A 16,786-nucleotide genomic window follows, 5' to 3' on the forward strand; every position below is an offset into this window, starting at 1 on the left:
CAGGGGTTTTTTGTGCAAGAAACCCCTATGGTTTAAATGGCCATCAGAGCTTTCTTGCACAAGAGAGCGTGCACACTGCCACGGACATTCTTGTGCAAAAGCACATGGCAATGTGGATGTGCTCTTGCGCAAGACGTTTTGCACAAGAACTCCTACACAAAACAGTTCTTGTGTAATAGTCTGCAGGGTAGATGTAGCCAGGGGGTATTTGGGTTTGTTACTAGCACTGAGCTTTTTACAACAGCCCAGGGAACATTGTGAAAAGCCAAAACCATCCCGCCCTGAGTGTCCCTGGCCAGTCACTGACTGGCACAAAGGTTCCTGGCAATGCTGGCTTTGGGTAATTGGTAACAAATCCTAGCAGCTCACATGAGGTGGCAGAGTGGTTAAGGCGATGGACTGCTAATCTATTGTGCTGTGCACACATGGGTTCAAATCCCATCTTCATCGAGTGTTTGCAGCCCTTCCTCTTGCTTCTCCCAGATCTCTCTTCAGTTCAGTGCCAGCCCCTCCTGTATCCCTGCCTGCCCCAGCCCCTCCCACTGCAGCCTGGGGAAAGGGGAAATCTCCACAGAGACACTCCCAGATGGGACCTTCAATCCCTTCTGCCCTCAAGGGGAAACCTCCCAAAGGAGATTCCAGGCAGCCAGGCCATGGGGGTCTCTGAGATGCCCCATCCCTGCAGCCTGTCCCACCTGGCTGTTGCCATGGTCCCTCTGTGAGGTCACTGCCTCCCAGCCAATGAGCTGAGGTGCTGCACAAGGCCCTTGTGATGTCACTGCTACCTCCCAGGGCTCATGTCCTGCCCCCAGCCAGCCCCTTGGCATGTGTGAGCTGCTCCCCCTCTGCCCCCGTCACTCAGGGCTGGTTCTGGGGCTCACGCAGGGAACATCAGAGGCTGCTCAGGGGGCCACATGCCCCCAAGGTCACCTTTTAAATGTCAGGGCAAGCCAGGATCTACCCCGTCCCTTCCCCAAGACCCCACCCCTTTGCTGAGCCCCTGCCCTCCCCAAACCTTTCCATGGACTCTTGGTTACTAATGGACACTCGCCACTAATGACATAATCACACCCCAGCCATTTTGCTAGGGCTGCAGCTGGGGAGAACAGTTTAATTTAAATAAACAGATTAAGCATTTGAACTGTCTCATGTTAGTTGATCAAACTTCATTTGAAATAAAGGAAAACATTACAGCCAGCACACAAAGTTTCAATGTTGCTTTATTTATGGCAGGGGCGGGGAACCTTTTCTGGGTCGGGGGCCACTGACCCACAGAAAAATCAGGAACCACAAAAGTGAGACACAAAAAAACTCCTCCTAAGGCCCCCAGCCCTCTGTGATGTGGCCCCCAACTCAGACACCTCCCTCCTCTGGTGTTCCAGCCCCCATGGCATGAGGGGAAGGGACAGGGCTGGACTGTGGTTCACATTTACTCTTCTGGGGCTGCAGAACTAGTGGATTTTGTGGACCTGCTTAGTCTATTGGCTTCTACTCGAAAACCTGAACCACTCAGCCGCCTCAGCCCTCATCTGAGCAGTGCCAGAGGGCCGGGGAAACTGGGAAATAGTCCCAGTGCCCAGGCCTGATGGCACCTGCCCCACAGAATTCACACAGCAAACCTGGCTCCCCGAGCACAGGGGGAGTTTGGAGGCTCATTGCTGGGCCGTGGGGTGAAGCATCAAACCAGCCCCCTCCTGTGGGGCTGTGAGTGTTGCTGTCCCTGCTGTACAGACAGGGCCATGGAGACAGGGAGAGATTCACTGAACAGGCCAAGGTCGCCTAGCGAGTTAGAGCCAAGATCTGCCCCCAGCTCCCTGCCCCACCCACCGACGTGCTGACTCCCTCGCTGCCATGGGGCTGTTTGCATTGGCCTCTTCTCTCTGGAACCAGGTTTAAGCCACAGCTGAGGCTCTGGTCAGGGGGCTGGGTATGGGGGGTCTGAGTGTGGCAGAGGGAGCGTGTGTTCCTCTGGTTAAGCTATTCCCTTTATTCTATCCCAGCAATTACCCTGCTGCAAAGCAGAGTGAAGAAATGAGGGTTGCTGTGAGCTGTGGTGTAATAATCAGGGTCTTGGACTTCTTAACTGTAGCCGTTAGTGTGAGCTAGACTTGCCCCTGTTGCATGATGAGAGTGTCAGGAAGCTTGTGATCCCAAGACCTCTGTGTGAGACTCCCCTGGGGAGAGGGGGCTCACAGGAGAGAGCCCCTGGTTACCACACATGGGCCATGGAGACCTGCTCCATGGTCAGCTGGGTGCGAGAGACGTGCCTGAGACTCCTGGTGGGTGTGTGGGCCCTGCCCTGCCCTTCCTTGAAAGAGACGGGACAAACACAGGCCGGTTGACAGGGGCTCTGACACTCCAGCAGCGGGGCCGTCCAGCCTTTCAGCTGGATTCAGACCAGGCTGGTCGGAGCCTCTTGCGCTCACCGAGGGGGATTCTGCACTTGCTGCCTTGGGAGCCAGGGTCACATTGCAGAGTTCCCACAGGGCAGGGTTTGGGTCTCAGGGTTTGGGTTGGAGTCCCTGGGACGGGGAAGGGGGTTTGGTCCCTTCCTGAGGGCACAGAATTAACAAGAGAGAATTCCTTCCCCCGCAGCAATCTGAGTTGGCTAAAGAGTTAGTAACAGAATATTTTCCCAAGTTTAAATTGAGAAAAGAAAAGCCTCTGTGGTGTAGCGATCACTGTGTTTGTTTAACATACAGCAGCTCCTTAGTTCAAAGCCCTATAGAAACACAGGTTCTTGAAGTGCCCTCTCTGATGTGCCAGGCATGTTCTACTCTGAGCTGGGGGTCTCAGGGCTTGGGTCCCTTGTTGCCCTACTCAGGGTTGTGCAGAGGTGTCCTGGAAGCTCTGGTCAAAGGCTCTTTCACAGGCAAGTTCTTCTTGCTGGTCTCCTTCTTGGACCCCAGTTTATATAGTGAAAATTGAGTCCTGCTTAGCAATATCTTAACCAATTATTTTAGTATAATTTTGCTAACCAGTCATAAGATACTATTGTGATTTACCTAACCAATCATACTCCACCACCTTAGTTGATTTACATCTAGCAAAATTAATTATACAGCAGACAGAAACAGATCCAAACCAGACAGCGACCACACAGACAAACAATAGGAAAGGGAGGACAAGAATCATAGAATGCCCATTGCACAACCACAACTATTGATAAGCAGTTTCTTGCCAGACAAATCGGTGTTTAACTAAGTTTTCTCTACCCATCTTGAGGTCTGTTTCTTATCTGGTAACAGTGGGTGCCATTAGGACAGGATCCCCTTCTCACAGCCTAGTCTGACACTATTTCAGTGTCATTTAGCTGGAATGTGAGTATGTGACTCCAGGCTTTACAGCTAATTGCTGCTGCTCTTGAGTCTGGCTGCAGAAGAAGGCTTTAGTTTAGACCTCCTGAATAGCTACAGGCCTTCCAATAGGGTTACAGAAAAACCACATTGTTACAGATGACCTTTCCAGGCCAAAGATAGAAGGAAACCCTCAGGGGTGTTTCTAGACCAAGGTTCATTCAATTGGTTTGTTTTTTGTAGACCTGACCCTTCCGCACCCCTAGAGACTCTGGAACAAAGAAGACACATGAGAAGAACCCAACTTTCTTCCTTTTGCTGTGACATGGATGGATCTAGCTCAGGTTTCACTCAGGGGGTCTGTCTGCATGTGAAGTACCTGTGACAGCCTCTGTGCTCCTCTGCCCCTCATCAGCAATGCCATCTACTTAGGGGAGCAGTTGCCCTGAGACTTGCAGTAGGGATAACCTGGACAAACCAGCATTTATCAAGCACCCTTCGATAGCTCAGCTGGCAGAGCAGAGGACTGTAGCGTGTGCTTGGCAAGTGATCCTTAAGTCGCTGATTCAACTCCAGCTCGAAGGAGTGAGTCTTTTCCCTCCAGCCTGGCCTTAGCAGAAGGCAACCAAGGTGTTTACCTTGGGTCCATGTCTTCAGAACCCTACACTGCAATTGACAAAACAATGGTGGGGATGAGCTGCCAATCACGTTTCTTGGGCTGTGCAGGTTCTGTCCACACACAAAAGTTCTTTTGGAACAATGGCCGTTATTCCACAGTAACAATGCAAGAGTCTACACAGCAATTCCGTTAGTTTGAAATAATTCTGAAGTATCAGACGGCTTATTCCAACTTCTGCAAGCCTCATTCTACGAAGAGTAACACCTGTTCCAAATTAGCTATTTCAAAATAAGGCCTGTGTAGATGGGCCACTGCTGCTAGTTTGAACTAGCCCCTTCCTGTGGACATTCTAACTTATTCTCGGACTATTCTGAGGTTTCCCTGCAGTGTAGACGTGCTAGTTCGAAATAAACTATTTTGGAATCACTATTCGAGACCAGCTTATTCCAAAATAAATGTGCCGTGTAGTCATAGCCAGAGGGATGAAGCAGCAGGAGGAAAGCCAGGAGTGCAGAGGCCAGCCTGAAATCTGAGTGCCCCAATGCCCATGCACAGGTCACCGGGTAGGGCCCATGGTGTAAGGGGCAGCATGCAGGACTTTGAGTCCTGCAGTTTGAGTTCAAATCTCAGTGGGACCTGCTGGTTTGAGCTTGTTATTGTGAGGTTTTTTCACACTGCACAGCTCTGTCTATGCTGCAGGCTTTTTGCACAAGAATGGGCATTCTTGTGCAAAAACTAGCAGAGTGTTTACGCTGCATGTGCATTTTTGCGCAAGAAAATGTACAGTAAACCATTGGAAAAGAGGGCTTCTTGCACAAGAAGGCAGTGTGCACAGGCAAGAGGGATTTCTTGTGCCTAAAACAGCCATTAGAGCTTTCTTGCACAAGAGAGTGTCCACAGATGCTCTTTATAAGGAGATACACCATCTCATAGAGCTGGAAGGAACTTTTAGAGGTCATCCAATCCAGTCCAGTCCCCTGCTCATGACAGAACCAAGAACCATCCTTGACAGATTTGCCTCAGATGTCTCTAAATGGCTCCTTCAAAGATTAAACTCACAACCCTAGGTTTAGCAGGCCAAAGCTCAAACCACTGAGCTATTCCTCCCTCCTAGACCACACTGCATGGCAGTGTGGATGTGCTCTTGAGCAAGAACTCGTGCTGAGAACAGTGCTCCATGTGCACTGGCCTTTCGTCTGGGGGCTGGCGGATACTGATGGGTAATAGGTGCTCACGGGCATACAGAGAAGCCAGCGCCTGCATCTCTGAAAGTGACCTCACTGTGCACACCTCAGCTTTTCAGAAACACTCTCCTCCTGTCTGTGCCTAACACCAGTGTTAGTGTTTGCTACTGAGAAGTCCTGTCTGGGGGGAAATGGCGGTTCCAGGGGACTCTTGTCCAATATTCAAACAGGTAACATGGTGAAAAAGAAGCTGAAGAGACTTGCACCTATTAGGAAACATCACAACTACCACCACAGATGGGACTTGAACTCACAACACCTGGATTAGGAGACTGATGCCTTGTACATTAGGCCACTGGGGCACAAAAGTGACAATGAAAAGACAGAAATTCCCTCTTCCCAATGCACATTCCTCAACTTTTAGATGACAGATTCGAGCGGTTGGAAGGAGCCAGAAACACAGGGAGGGCTGATCACACCCCTCTGAAAACCAGCTCTCAGGAGGCACCTCTAGCTGCCCCCAGAGTGTGGGTCACCCCACACTAGCCATGGGTGAAACTCAACACCTTGACATCTCATCTCCCTCCCAAAACCAGGGGCTTGTTCCCACAACCGTAGCCTCAGCAGGGAGCCACATTGGCACTCACGCTGCTCCTGGGGAAGGGAGCGGGTCCCACAGGGGCTGAGGCTGGGTGGGGAATGGCCGGTTGTTACTGAAGGGGAAGGATAAAACACAGCCACTTTGCCGAGGGCTGGGGCTGGGGCTGGGCTGGTGGTGCCATGGGACGTCCCTGGGGAAGCTCTGCAATGTGACCCTGGCTCCCAAGGCAGCAAGTGCAGAATCCCCCTCCGTGAGCACAAGAGGCTCCGACCAGCCTTGTCTGAATCCGGCTGAAAGGCTCAAATGCCCCAGTGCTGGAGTGTCAGAGCCCCTGTCAACCGGGACCATGTTTTTCCCCTCCCCCAGCAGGCAGGGCAAAGCCCATGCTTCCACTAGGAGTCCCAGGAGGGAGTTACAGGCCCGTCGCTTGCACCCAGAGCACTGGGACGACCATGGAGCAGGACTGAGTGGCCAGTGTGTGGTATCCAGGGGCTCACAGTGGGAGTCAGAGCCCTGCCTGGCCAGTGCCAGTCACCTCTGCACCTGATCCAGGCTTCTGGTTTCCTTCTTCCCAAAACTCCTCCCCAATCAGCCTTTTCCTGAACCAGCAGTTCCATGGGTGGCCAGGGGAGGCCAGAAAGACACAAGAAAAAGTAAATGAAACCCACAGCAAGGCACCACTGGGAGTTGAACCCACGATCACCTGTTTACTAAACAGGTGCTTTAAGCCAGCTAAGCCATGGTGCCCTCCACAGGGAGTTTGGTGAAACTGCTCTATGGTCCCAGACAACACCTTTAACTCCCAAAGTGCTGCCATTCCCCATTTCCCTCCCACCCTGGTGGTGTCTGGCTCCCTGGGCACAGAAGGCTACAGCTCAGTGGGCAGAGGCTCTGACATGCACATCTCCCCCAGCCGCTGGGACTGCAGAGTTGGCCTTGAGATTTAGCATTCCAGGAGGAGGGAGAAGTGCAGCAAACATCGATCATCTGGATTGTAAACCCCTGGCTCTCAGGGTTTGGGTTGGAGACCCAGATGGGGGCCCGGCCTCCTTTGGTTTGGTCCCTTCCTGAGGGCACAGAATTAAGAGAGAATTCCTTTGCCTTGTAGTCATCTGAGTTGGCCAAAGAGCAAGTAGCACATTTTTTGTTCACATACAAGTAGAAGAGATCAGTCTCCCACAGTAGTGATGGCCAAGCGATTAAGGAGTTGGATTAAAAACCCTTTGTTGCCTCACCCAGAGACCCCCAACAAGTCTGTCTCCTGTGTCCCTCTCCACCTCAGTCCCAGTGAGTGCATTATTTTGTATCTGAGGAAACTCCTCCTCCCTTTTTCCCTGCCAATCCTTCCCGAGCAAGCTGTACCCTTCTGTGCCAATATTCCAGTCGTGTATTATCCCACCAAGTCCCTGTGATACCAACTTCTTCCAGGGCTGGGTTCAATGTCTGGGGGTTCCTTTTCATCCCTCTCACACACAACTGGCTCTAGCACAAAGCCGCTAGGCCTGGGGGAGGTAAGAGCACCAGAGATGTGTTGCAAGTGGGTTAGTGCTCCCTTCGCACACGAGATGGGGGAGGATTCCCTCCCACCTGCTCGCTGGTGCTGAGGGGCCGGCCCCTTTCCTGCTGCCCCAACTCTCATTCCCACAATGCACTTTGTGCAGGGGCCCTTGGTCTTTGTGCTAAGGTGCATGGATGGGAGCCAGGACTCAGGACCCTTCTCCAAATACACAAATCCCCTCTCCTGACCCTCTGTGCTGCTCACAGTCCGGCTGCCTACAGCACGGGCTGAGCTGCCCTGCAGCTGTGATGGATTCAGGCACCTGACCACACGTCTGATCAGTCTGGAGCCCAAGCTCCATTGGGCCTCAGACAAGCAAAACTGCCCTTGGTGAACCTCAGGACAAGGAAGCCAAAACCCCTGGGCTATGGCTACACTCGCGGCTTCTTGTGTGAGTAATATGCAAATGAGGCTAAGCGTGAAATATCTCTGAGCCTCATTTGCATAGCTAATGAGCTGCCATATGTACAGAAGAGGCTCTTGCGCCAGAAGGAGCTGTCTACACGGCCCCTTCTTGTGCAATGCCGTTACACCCATTATTTTCAGGAAGAACGGCAGTGCGCACAAGGGTTTTTGAGGCTCCTTTTGAGGCAAGAGCCTGTTCCGCAAATATGGTGGCTCATTAGCTATGCAAATAAGGCTCAGCAATAGTCCACGCTTAGCCTCATTTGCATATTACTCACACAAGAAGCCACAAGTGTAGACATAATCATGGAGGCTACGTCTACACTGGCATGATTTTCCAAAAATGCTTTTAACGGAAAAGTTTTCCGTTAAAAGCATTTTCGGAAAAGCGTGTCTAGATTGGCAGGATGCTTTTCCACAAAAGCACTTTTTGTGGAAAAGCGTCCGTGGCCAATCTAGACGTGGTTTTCCGCAAAAAAGCCCAGATCGCCATTTTCACAATCGGGGCTTTTTTGCAGAAAACACTACTGTGCTGTCTACACTGGCCCTTTTGTGCAAAAGTCTTTCAGAAAAAGACTTTTCCCCGAACGAGAGCAGCATAGTATTTCCGGAAAAACACTGACGATCTTACATGAGATCGTCAGTGCTTTTCCGGAAATTCAAGTGGCCAGTGTAGACAGCTGGCAAGTTTTTCCGCAAAATCATCTGCTTTTGAGGAAAAACTTGCCAGTCTAGACACAGCCGGAGTGTGAGGACCTCACACCAATCCAGCCTGTCCCAGCAAGTCCTACTGAGATTTCATCTCAGATTGCAGGATTCAGAGTCCTGAGCGCTGCCCCTTACGCCATGGGACCTAGACAGGGAACCTGTGTTGGGTACCTGGGGCCCTCAGGTCTCAGACTGGCCTCTGCTGTCCTGGCTTCCCTTCAGCTGCTTCATCTCTCTGGCTACTTCTACATGGCACATTTACTTCGGAATAGGCTATTCTGGAATAGTTATTCCAAGATCGTGTCTTTCGAAATAGCACATCTGCTCTGCAGGGAAACCTCAGAATAGTCTGAGGAAGGCTCCTCTAATGTAGAAGAGTTATCTCAAGTAAGAGCTGCAGGAGGAATAACTTGCAATAGCCCTAGAGAGGGGTTATTTTAAAATAGCAGCAGTGAAGCATCTACAGATGCCTTATTTTGAAATAGCTAATTTGGAACAGGCTTTATTCTTCATAGAATAAGGTTTGCAGAAGTCGGAATAAGCCTTCTGTTACTTCAGAATTATTTCAAAATAACGGAATTGCTGTGTAGACTCTGGGGGCTTGTGCCTGTGACATGGCTCGCCAAGAGGCAGGAAGCGCTCGATCTTAACCAAATGGCCAAGGAGCAACGCTTTACGGCAAAAAACATGAGAACAGCTCTTGGGCCGGATCCCCAGGTCACTCTGCGCACCCAGTAGCCACTTCCCTGCCTCTCCCTTCGCTGCTCTTGAACTTAGCCCAAGAGTCGAGAAGCTGCACTCGCCCACCCAGAAACCTCTGGGACTTCTCTCCCGCCCAGCTCTTCACGTCATAGAGAGCGCAAGGCAGCCACTACCCGCCATCACCACTTCCGATCTTGTCCAAATGGCCAAGAAGTTATGCTTTACCCCAAACCACGCAGGCACCCTCTCACCTAGCGCGCAAAGCTGCAGGCATGGGTGGTATAGTGGTGAGCATTGCTCCCTTCCAAGCAGTTGACCTGCATTCAATTGCCAAGCAGTGCACTCTGAGGAGGAAGCAGATGAGCTCCTCAGGGACGTTTCCCTTTAACCCCCGCAAAACGGGCCTGAGTGGGTGCTGCAGCTGCAGGCTGCCTTGCACTGCTTCCCATCCTCTCCTGGAGGCAGGAAGCCCTCGATCTTAGCCAAACTGCCCAGAAGCAAAGCTTTATGGCAGAAAACATGAGCACAGCTCTTCGTCCGGATCCCTGGGCCACGCAGAGCATCCGGCAGCCGCTTCTCTGACTCTCCCTTCACCTCTCTCATCCTTCGGAACTGAGCTTCCAGCCCCACTTGTTCAATTCCACTTTGTGCTTCTTGACTTTCTCAATCTAAGGACTTTGAAAAAGCATTTTGAAGACCTGCTCCAGTGGCGCAATGGGTCAACGCACAGTACTTATAAGACAGTACTTGTAGGAGACAAGCTGAGGTTGTGAGTTCAAGCCTCACCTGGAGCAGTGGCTCTTAGTCCCTGCTGGGCTGGCCCCTTCCAGTGAACACTGGGTGAGCTGGCATTCCAGCTCAGAGGAGGGTCTCTGTTGCCCATTTTCTTCCCCCCGCCCCCATCAGCAGCCACCGTCCCTTTCAGCCATTGGAGAGGCTCATGAACAGAGACGGGCGACTTTGTCCCATTTCCCACTTCTTTTCCTGGGTTGACCCAGTGGCTGAAAGGGGCTGCAGCTGCTGACGGGGGTGGGGAAGATGGGCAACAAGACCCTGGCAGAAAGCGGGTCAAGGGTCCAACCCTCTCTGTGCCCCTTGGCCTCAGATCCTGCCCACCCAGCATTCACTCTGATGAAGCCATAATATGTGAAGTGGGAATTTTCACTGATCCCATCCTCTGGGGTGGAATCCCAGCTCCCCCAGCATTCACTGCAAGGCATGGGGTCCCAAGCTGGGGATCCTGAAGAAATTCTAGGGGGGGCATTAGGTGATTCAGCCCTTCCCCCCATCACGTTCTTTTTTTTTTTTTTGTGCTATTTTGGAGGTGGGGCGTGAGGGTTTTTTAAAAATCAAAAAGGAGGGGACAGGATGCCAAAGACTCTGGGAACCAATGCAAGGGTGCAACACAGCAGGGACTAACAACCACTGCTCCAGGTGAGGTTTGAACTCACAGGACTCAATTTTCACTATATAAACTGGGGTCCAAGAAGGAGACCAGCAAGAAGAAGGAAAAGGGGAAAAGAGAAGTGGAAGAAGAACTCCCCTCCAACCAGAACTCCTCTGCACAACTCTGAGTACAGAAACAAGCTACCCAAGCCCCCTGGCTCAGAGTAGAACATGCCTGGCCCATCTGGAAGGGCACTTCCAGAGCCTGTGTCTCTACCTGCCTTTGAACTAAGGACTTGCTGCATGTTAAGAAAACACAATGACCACAACACCACAGAGGGTTTTTTTGATTTTTTTTTTTTGTCTGATCTTAAACTTGGGAAACTATTCTGTTACTAACCCTTTGGCCAACTCAGATTGCTGTGGGGTTAAGGAATTCTCTCTTGTTAATTCTGTGCCCTCAGGAAAAGACGCACAAACCAAGGGAAGCCGGCCTCCCCGGGGTCTCTGTTGAAGCAAAAGCTCCTCTCTGGTTTGGCGGCTAATAAACAGCTTTATTGCTCAATAAGGCACAAAGTGCCAAACGTGTTCCCAGCAGAGCAGGGCCCAGTAAGGCTGCTAATACAATCCACCCTAGTATCTTTATACCCCTAACCAAACAGTCTGACGTCAAGTCATCCAATTACAGAAATCATCAATGAAACTTAAAAAAGTGAACCCGTTCTCAGCAAGATAGAGGGCAGGTGCGAGGGAGGGAAGCGTCTCTCTCAACCAGCTCAATTAACACATTCCAGTAGCCCATCCTGTAGGCCTCTCACTCCGCGTGACAGAAAGTTCACTCTGGTCTACGTGCAGAAGCAAGAAGCTGAAATGGTTTCTGTTATACAAGATGGCTTCTAGCTAAATATGAAATGGTTTCCACAACTCCAACCCAAACCCTGAGACACAGGGGTTTACAAGCCAGATGATCAATGTTTGCTGTATTTCTCCCTCTCCCAACTGTGCCAAACCTCAAGGCCAACTCTACAGTCCCAGCGGCTGGGGGAGATGTGCACGTTAGAACCTCTGACCACTGACCTGTAGCTTTCTGTGCCCAGGGAGTCAGACACAGCCAGGGTGGGAGGGAAATGGGGAATGGCTGCACTTTGGGAGTCAAAGGTGTTGTCTGGGACCATAGAATAAAACAGTTTTACCAAGGAAAGGTGCATAAAGGGATTGACTGGGGATGGGGAGAGTAGCTCAGGGTTGTGCAGCTTGTTGTCTGCTTAGGGGTGTGGCCAAAACACAGGGCTCGCTGTGAGCAGGATTTGAACCTGCACAGGGAAACCCTATTGGATTTCAAGTCCAACCCCTTAACCACTCGGCCATCACAGCTGTGAAGTCAGCACTCCCCCAGAGCCAGGGAAACTGGTAACTAATCCCAGTGCCCAGACCTGACGTCACCTCCCCCACCGAATTCACACAGCAAACCTGGCTCCCCGAGCACAGGGGGAGCTTGGGGGCTCATTGCTGGGCCATGGAGTGACGCATCAAACCAGCCCCCTCCTGTGGGCCTGTGAGTGTTGCTGTCCCTGCTGTACAGACAGGGCCATAGATTCACTGGTCTCATTAGCATCCCTTTTCCAGAAAAGGGTGCCAACGTAGACACAGCCAGCCTGTGTGTGTGTGAGTGCAGGAGTGACATATATATATATATATATATATATATATATATATATATATATCATATGCATATGATAAGTATTGATTATTCTATGTGCGTTCAGTAAATGTGGCGTGTTGCCTTATCCCTCTGAAAAAGATCCCTAGTACAGGCAGTCCCCAGGTTACATGGATCCGACTTACATCGGATCCCTACTTACAAATGGGGTGAGGCAACCCCGCACTAGCTGCTTCCCCCCAGTAGACCAGGGAGACGCGAAGCTAGCGCCCCCCCCAGCAGACCAGGGAGACGCGGAGCGGCTTTTCTCAGCAGACATCTCAGCTTGAGAATAAAGGACTGAGGGAAGTGAGGTGTGGGAGAATAAAACTGAGCTCTGGAGAAATGTTTGGCTAGAGTTTCCCCTACAATATGTACCAGTTCCGACTTACATACAAATTCAACTTAAGAACAAACCTACAGTCCCTATCTTGTACGTAATCCGGGGACTGCCTGTACTTCTTTTAAGTACAACACTTGCTGCCTGTCTACACTGGTGGGGAGTTCTTGCGCAAGAACACTGACATTCTAATGTGTGAAATCAGGGCTTCTTGAGCAAGAACTATGATGCTCCCACTCAGAAATAAGCCCTCTTGTGCAACTGTTCTTGTGCAAGAGGCCAGTATAGACAAGGACCATGAATTTCTTGTGCAAGAAAGCCCTATGATTTAAATGGCCATCAGAGCTTTCTTGCACAAGAGAGTGTCTACACTGGCATGGATGCTCTTGTGCAAAAACACATCTCTTGCGCAAAGGTACATGCCAGTGTAGATGGTCTTGTCTGGAAGAGTTTTTGCAGAAGAACTCTTCCACAAAAGAGTTCTTGCGGAAAATCATGCCAGTGTAGACGTAGCCACAGGGGAGAGAACGCTCATGCAGTGTAGATGCTCTGCAAGTTTTGGGGCAAGAACAGGTGTTCTTGTTCAAAAAGCCTGCAGTGTAGACATGGCCTTGGAGCATCTGCACTATGGCTGTGTCTAGACTGGCCACTTTTCCGGAAAAACTTGCCAGCTGTCTACACTGGCCGCTTGAATTTCCGCAAAAGCACTGACTTCCTACTGTAAGAAATCAGTGCTTTTTGCGGAAATACTATGATGCTCCCATTCAGGCAAAAGTCCCTTTTCCGCAAAACTTTTGTGCAAAAGGGCCAGTGTAGACAGCTGAGATTTATTTTCTGCAAAAAAGCCCCGATCGCGAAAATGGTGATCGGGGCTTTTTTGCGCAAAAGCGAGTCTAGATTGGCTAGGGACGCTTTTTCGCAAAAAGTGCTTTTGCGCAAAAGCGTCCATGCCAATCTAGATGCTCTGTTCCGAAAATGGTTTTAATGGAAACCTTTTCCATTAAAAGCATTTCCGGAAAATCATGCCAGTCTAGACACAGCCTATGAGCGTGTTTTTGCACAAGTAAATTTACAGCTCATCAGAAGAGAGGGCTTTTTGTGCAAGAGTTATTCCTCTTTCTATGAGGAATAAGCCTTTTTGCGCAAGAGCTCTGACTTTTTCCAGGAAAACGACCAAGTATTGCTCTGTCATGTTATGGCAGCTGTGACCCAACAGGTTACTTAGAGTTCCCCTCCCAGCCTCTCTCTCCCCACCTGCAGGAAGCTCTGTGGCGCACTCAGCACTAGCCCAGCTAGTTGTTGAAGGAGACAACCCAGAACTGGCTCCAGCCTCCACTCAGTAACCTGGGGAAATGACCCACCAGGCCTGGGCCCTCGGAGAGGCAACGATTCCCCACTGGCCAGGGCAGAGCCTCCCTCTGACATAGTCATGGAGCCTTCTCCCCCTGGACCTGCCTCCCCCTTCACTCAGGGTACGTCTAGATTACCGCGTTTTGTCGACGGAAGTTTTGTCGACAGATACTGTCGACAAAACTTCCGTCGACAAAGAGCGTCCAGACACATTGAGTTCTGTTGACAAAGCAAGCTGCTTTGTCGACAGAACTCCGTAGTCTGGACGCAATGTTACAGGCAATAACGCCTTCTGTCGACAGAGTTCTGTCAACAGAAGGTGTTATGCCTCGTGAAATGAGTTTTACCAGCGTCGACAAAACTGCTGAGTTCTGTCGACGTTATGTCGACTGAACTCAGCGGTAGTGTAGACGCTGGTATAGTTTTGTCGACAAAAGTCCACTTTTGTCGACAAAACTAGGTAGTCTAGACACACCCTCAGCTCTCACTGCTCGGTGCTGCCAGGGAGGGGCCTCACTGCTCATCAGTGTTCCCGTTCCAGGAGCAGGGTGAGTTTCGTCTTGTGCACCAATATTGAGTTTGTGGGCGCCTGTTTGGGAGTGAGCCCCCCGCAGCATCTGCCAGTTACTAACAAATATCTTAGCTACATGTTATGGGAGAAAGACACTACCCCAAGGGATAATTAACTCCTGGCTGTGGTTAGTATCTCTCTCCCACAGGGCCACTAGGGAACAGACGAGGGACAAGGCATGAAGCAGATCCAATGGGCTGGCTAAACCCAGTGTAAGAAGCACATGGAAAAAGACCCAAAAGCAGGTGAGAGAACAGCATGAAAACATCAGGATCAGGACCATAGTAGCACATGTAAAACCAGGAACTCAAGAAAAGCCAGGACAGGATGATAAAGTGAAATCGCTGCTCCTTTCAACTTCAAAACTAATTTCGAACTTTTTGACAGTACCAACCATTCACCCTCTGTTCTCTTCCTCCAGCTTCCCAACAGGAAAAAAGGAACAATCATCACCAGCAGACAGTAATTACATTAAAACAACACTGTCTGCTTGCTTCATGCTCAGAAGAGAACATTGTGACTCATTCTCATAGCTAGCGAGACCAACCACTTTCAACTACATTTTTCTAGTTACCAACTTTAAAAACAATTTCTGAAAATACAGTCTTAGTAGGTCCCTGTTCACTGCACACCCACACTCATGTGCATTCACTTTCTCCTCATGAGGAATGTTTTCACACAACACTTAGAAAACTAAAGAACAGAAATAATCTCAGCAAAGTGCTTGTCCCATTCAAACACACTCCACCAGGTTTAGAAATCTGCATATTAGAATATGCTCTGTGTCCCTGTTTACAGAAATATGCCTCCTGATTAGCATGTGGAGCACCTGGCAGCCAATCAAAATCTCCTGCTGTTTCTTCCTGAAACTGCAGATCCTGGGGCTCCTCTAAGTCAGTGGTAATAAACTGCCAGTCTGCAGACGATCAAGGGGCCAGGAACCCCTGCATGCCGGGCAGAGGTGGAAAATAACTAAGTAGAAATACTTGCTCACACTGCTCAAGACCTTTTTTGGGTGTTTGTACTTTACTCAAGTAATTTATTTTTGTCACACTTTGATTTTTATTCAAGTTATTTTATTTTTATAGACAATATTGTACTTTTTACTCCACTCCCATTTCCAGAGGCTCTGGGTTGCTCACGACTCGCATCGTTCTGATTTGCTAAAGCCCAGCTGCATATGCAAGCACCAGCCATCCAAGAAACAGCCAATCCACAAGCACAATGCCCCTGCCAAGGAAGAAGCCTTTTAATAGCTGCTCCAACACCTTGTCATTCAAACCCAGTATCCCTGCAGGCCCTGCCAGCCTGAGACCTGAGCGAGCAGGGCGGCTGCCCAGGGCTCCGTGCTGAGGGGGTGATATGAGCAGTCTCATGTGACCTTACCTGGGGCCAGGCAGCTAAACAGGAGGGAACCCAGCAGCCGGGGTCAGGGGGGACAGAGGCACTTACTTGTGTTGGGTGAATCCTCTGCTCTTGGGAGTAGCAGGAGGATGGGTGGGTTCCTGGGGCGGGGACTTCCCATTCTCCCTGGACAGAGGCCCCTGTCGAAGCCCTGTGGGGGGCGGGGGCAGGCTGTGCTGGAAGATGCTGGGGGTGGGTGGCTGAGGGGGGTGGGGATTGAAGAAGCGTCTGTGTGGGCACTTGGGCAGCCAGCTCGTCAGTGAGCAGCAGAGCACACGGGCCCGTCACCCCACAGCTGAACCCCCCAGCTGCTCTCCCAGGGCTGTGCCCGACCAGCCTGCACTGCTGCCAGCCCGGGCTCAGCTCTGCCACGACCTGCCCAGCCGCCTCCCTGCCAGGGGCTGCAGACGTGTCTGCTGGGGTAGAGAGGAGGGTCGTGTCTGCCCAGCCAATGTGAGGGGTGCGCCTTTGGGACAGAGAATTTCTGTCCCTTCTCCTTGTTTCTTGTCTGGCCCCAGTGACCTAATGGACAAGGCACTGGTCTCTACAGCCAGGGGTTGTGGGTTCAAGTCCCACCTGCGGTATAGAACTGTGATCTTCTAAGGGTTGATTGGAAGCTTTGGCTTGATTTTTCCCCATCAGAAATGGTTCCCCAAGAAATGCCACATCCCATAGGACAGCAGCTGTCTAGTCCCACCAGCTCCCGGAGTGACTCAGAGCGAGGGGGCTGGAGCAGAGCAGGGTCTGTCTGGTGACAGGGCAGAGCCTGAGGAGGGGCAGCTCTGGCAAAGGCTCAGTAGGAGCAAGGGGGGAGCTACTTTGGCCTGGCCCTTTTAAAAAGCCCTTGCGCATGGGGCTGGCACTGCGGGGAAAGTTCCCTCAGCGATGGGATGGGGAGGAGGCTGGGCTAGGAAGGCGCCGTTCTCCCTGCTCTTGCCCCCAGAAGACATGGCTGCCAGGCCT

General features: G+C 51.0%; 3 non-coding genes across 3 annotated transcripts; all 3 read right to left on the reverse strand.

Moving 5' to 3' along the window:
* Window positions 1-6,372: 6,372 nt before the first annotated feature.
* TRNAT-AGU (transfer RNA threonine (anticodon AGU)) lies at window positions 6,373-6,447 on the reverse strand. Its single transcript has one exon. It is a non-coding gene; the product is annotated as a tRNA-Thr (tRNA).
* Window positions 6,448-11,751: 5,304 nt separating this feature from the next.
* Window positions 11,752-11,833, reverse strand: TRNAS-UGA (transfer RNA serine (anticodon UGA)). Its single transcript has one exon. It is a non-coding gene; the product is annotated as a tRNA-Ser (tRNA).
* A 2,978-nt stretch (window positions 11,834-14,811) lies between these two features.
* On the reverse strand, window positions 14,812-15,027 carry LOC142820572 (small nucleolar RNA U3). The gene has a single exon (XR_016348025.1). It is a non-coding gene; the product is annotated as a small nucleolar RNA U3 (small nucleolar RNA).
* Window positions 15,028-16,786: the final 1,759 nt, after the last annotated feature.

The sequence above is a fragment of the Pelodiscus sinensis genome, chromosome 28 (genome assembly GCF_052426305.1).
Source record: "Pelodiscus sinensis isolate ZL-2025 chromosome 28, ASM5242630v1, whole genome shotgun sequence".
NCBI classification, from domain to species: Eukaryota; Metazoa; Chordata; order Testudines; family Trionychidae; genus Pelodiscus; species Pelodiscus sinensis.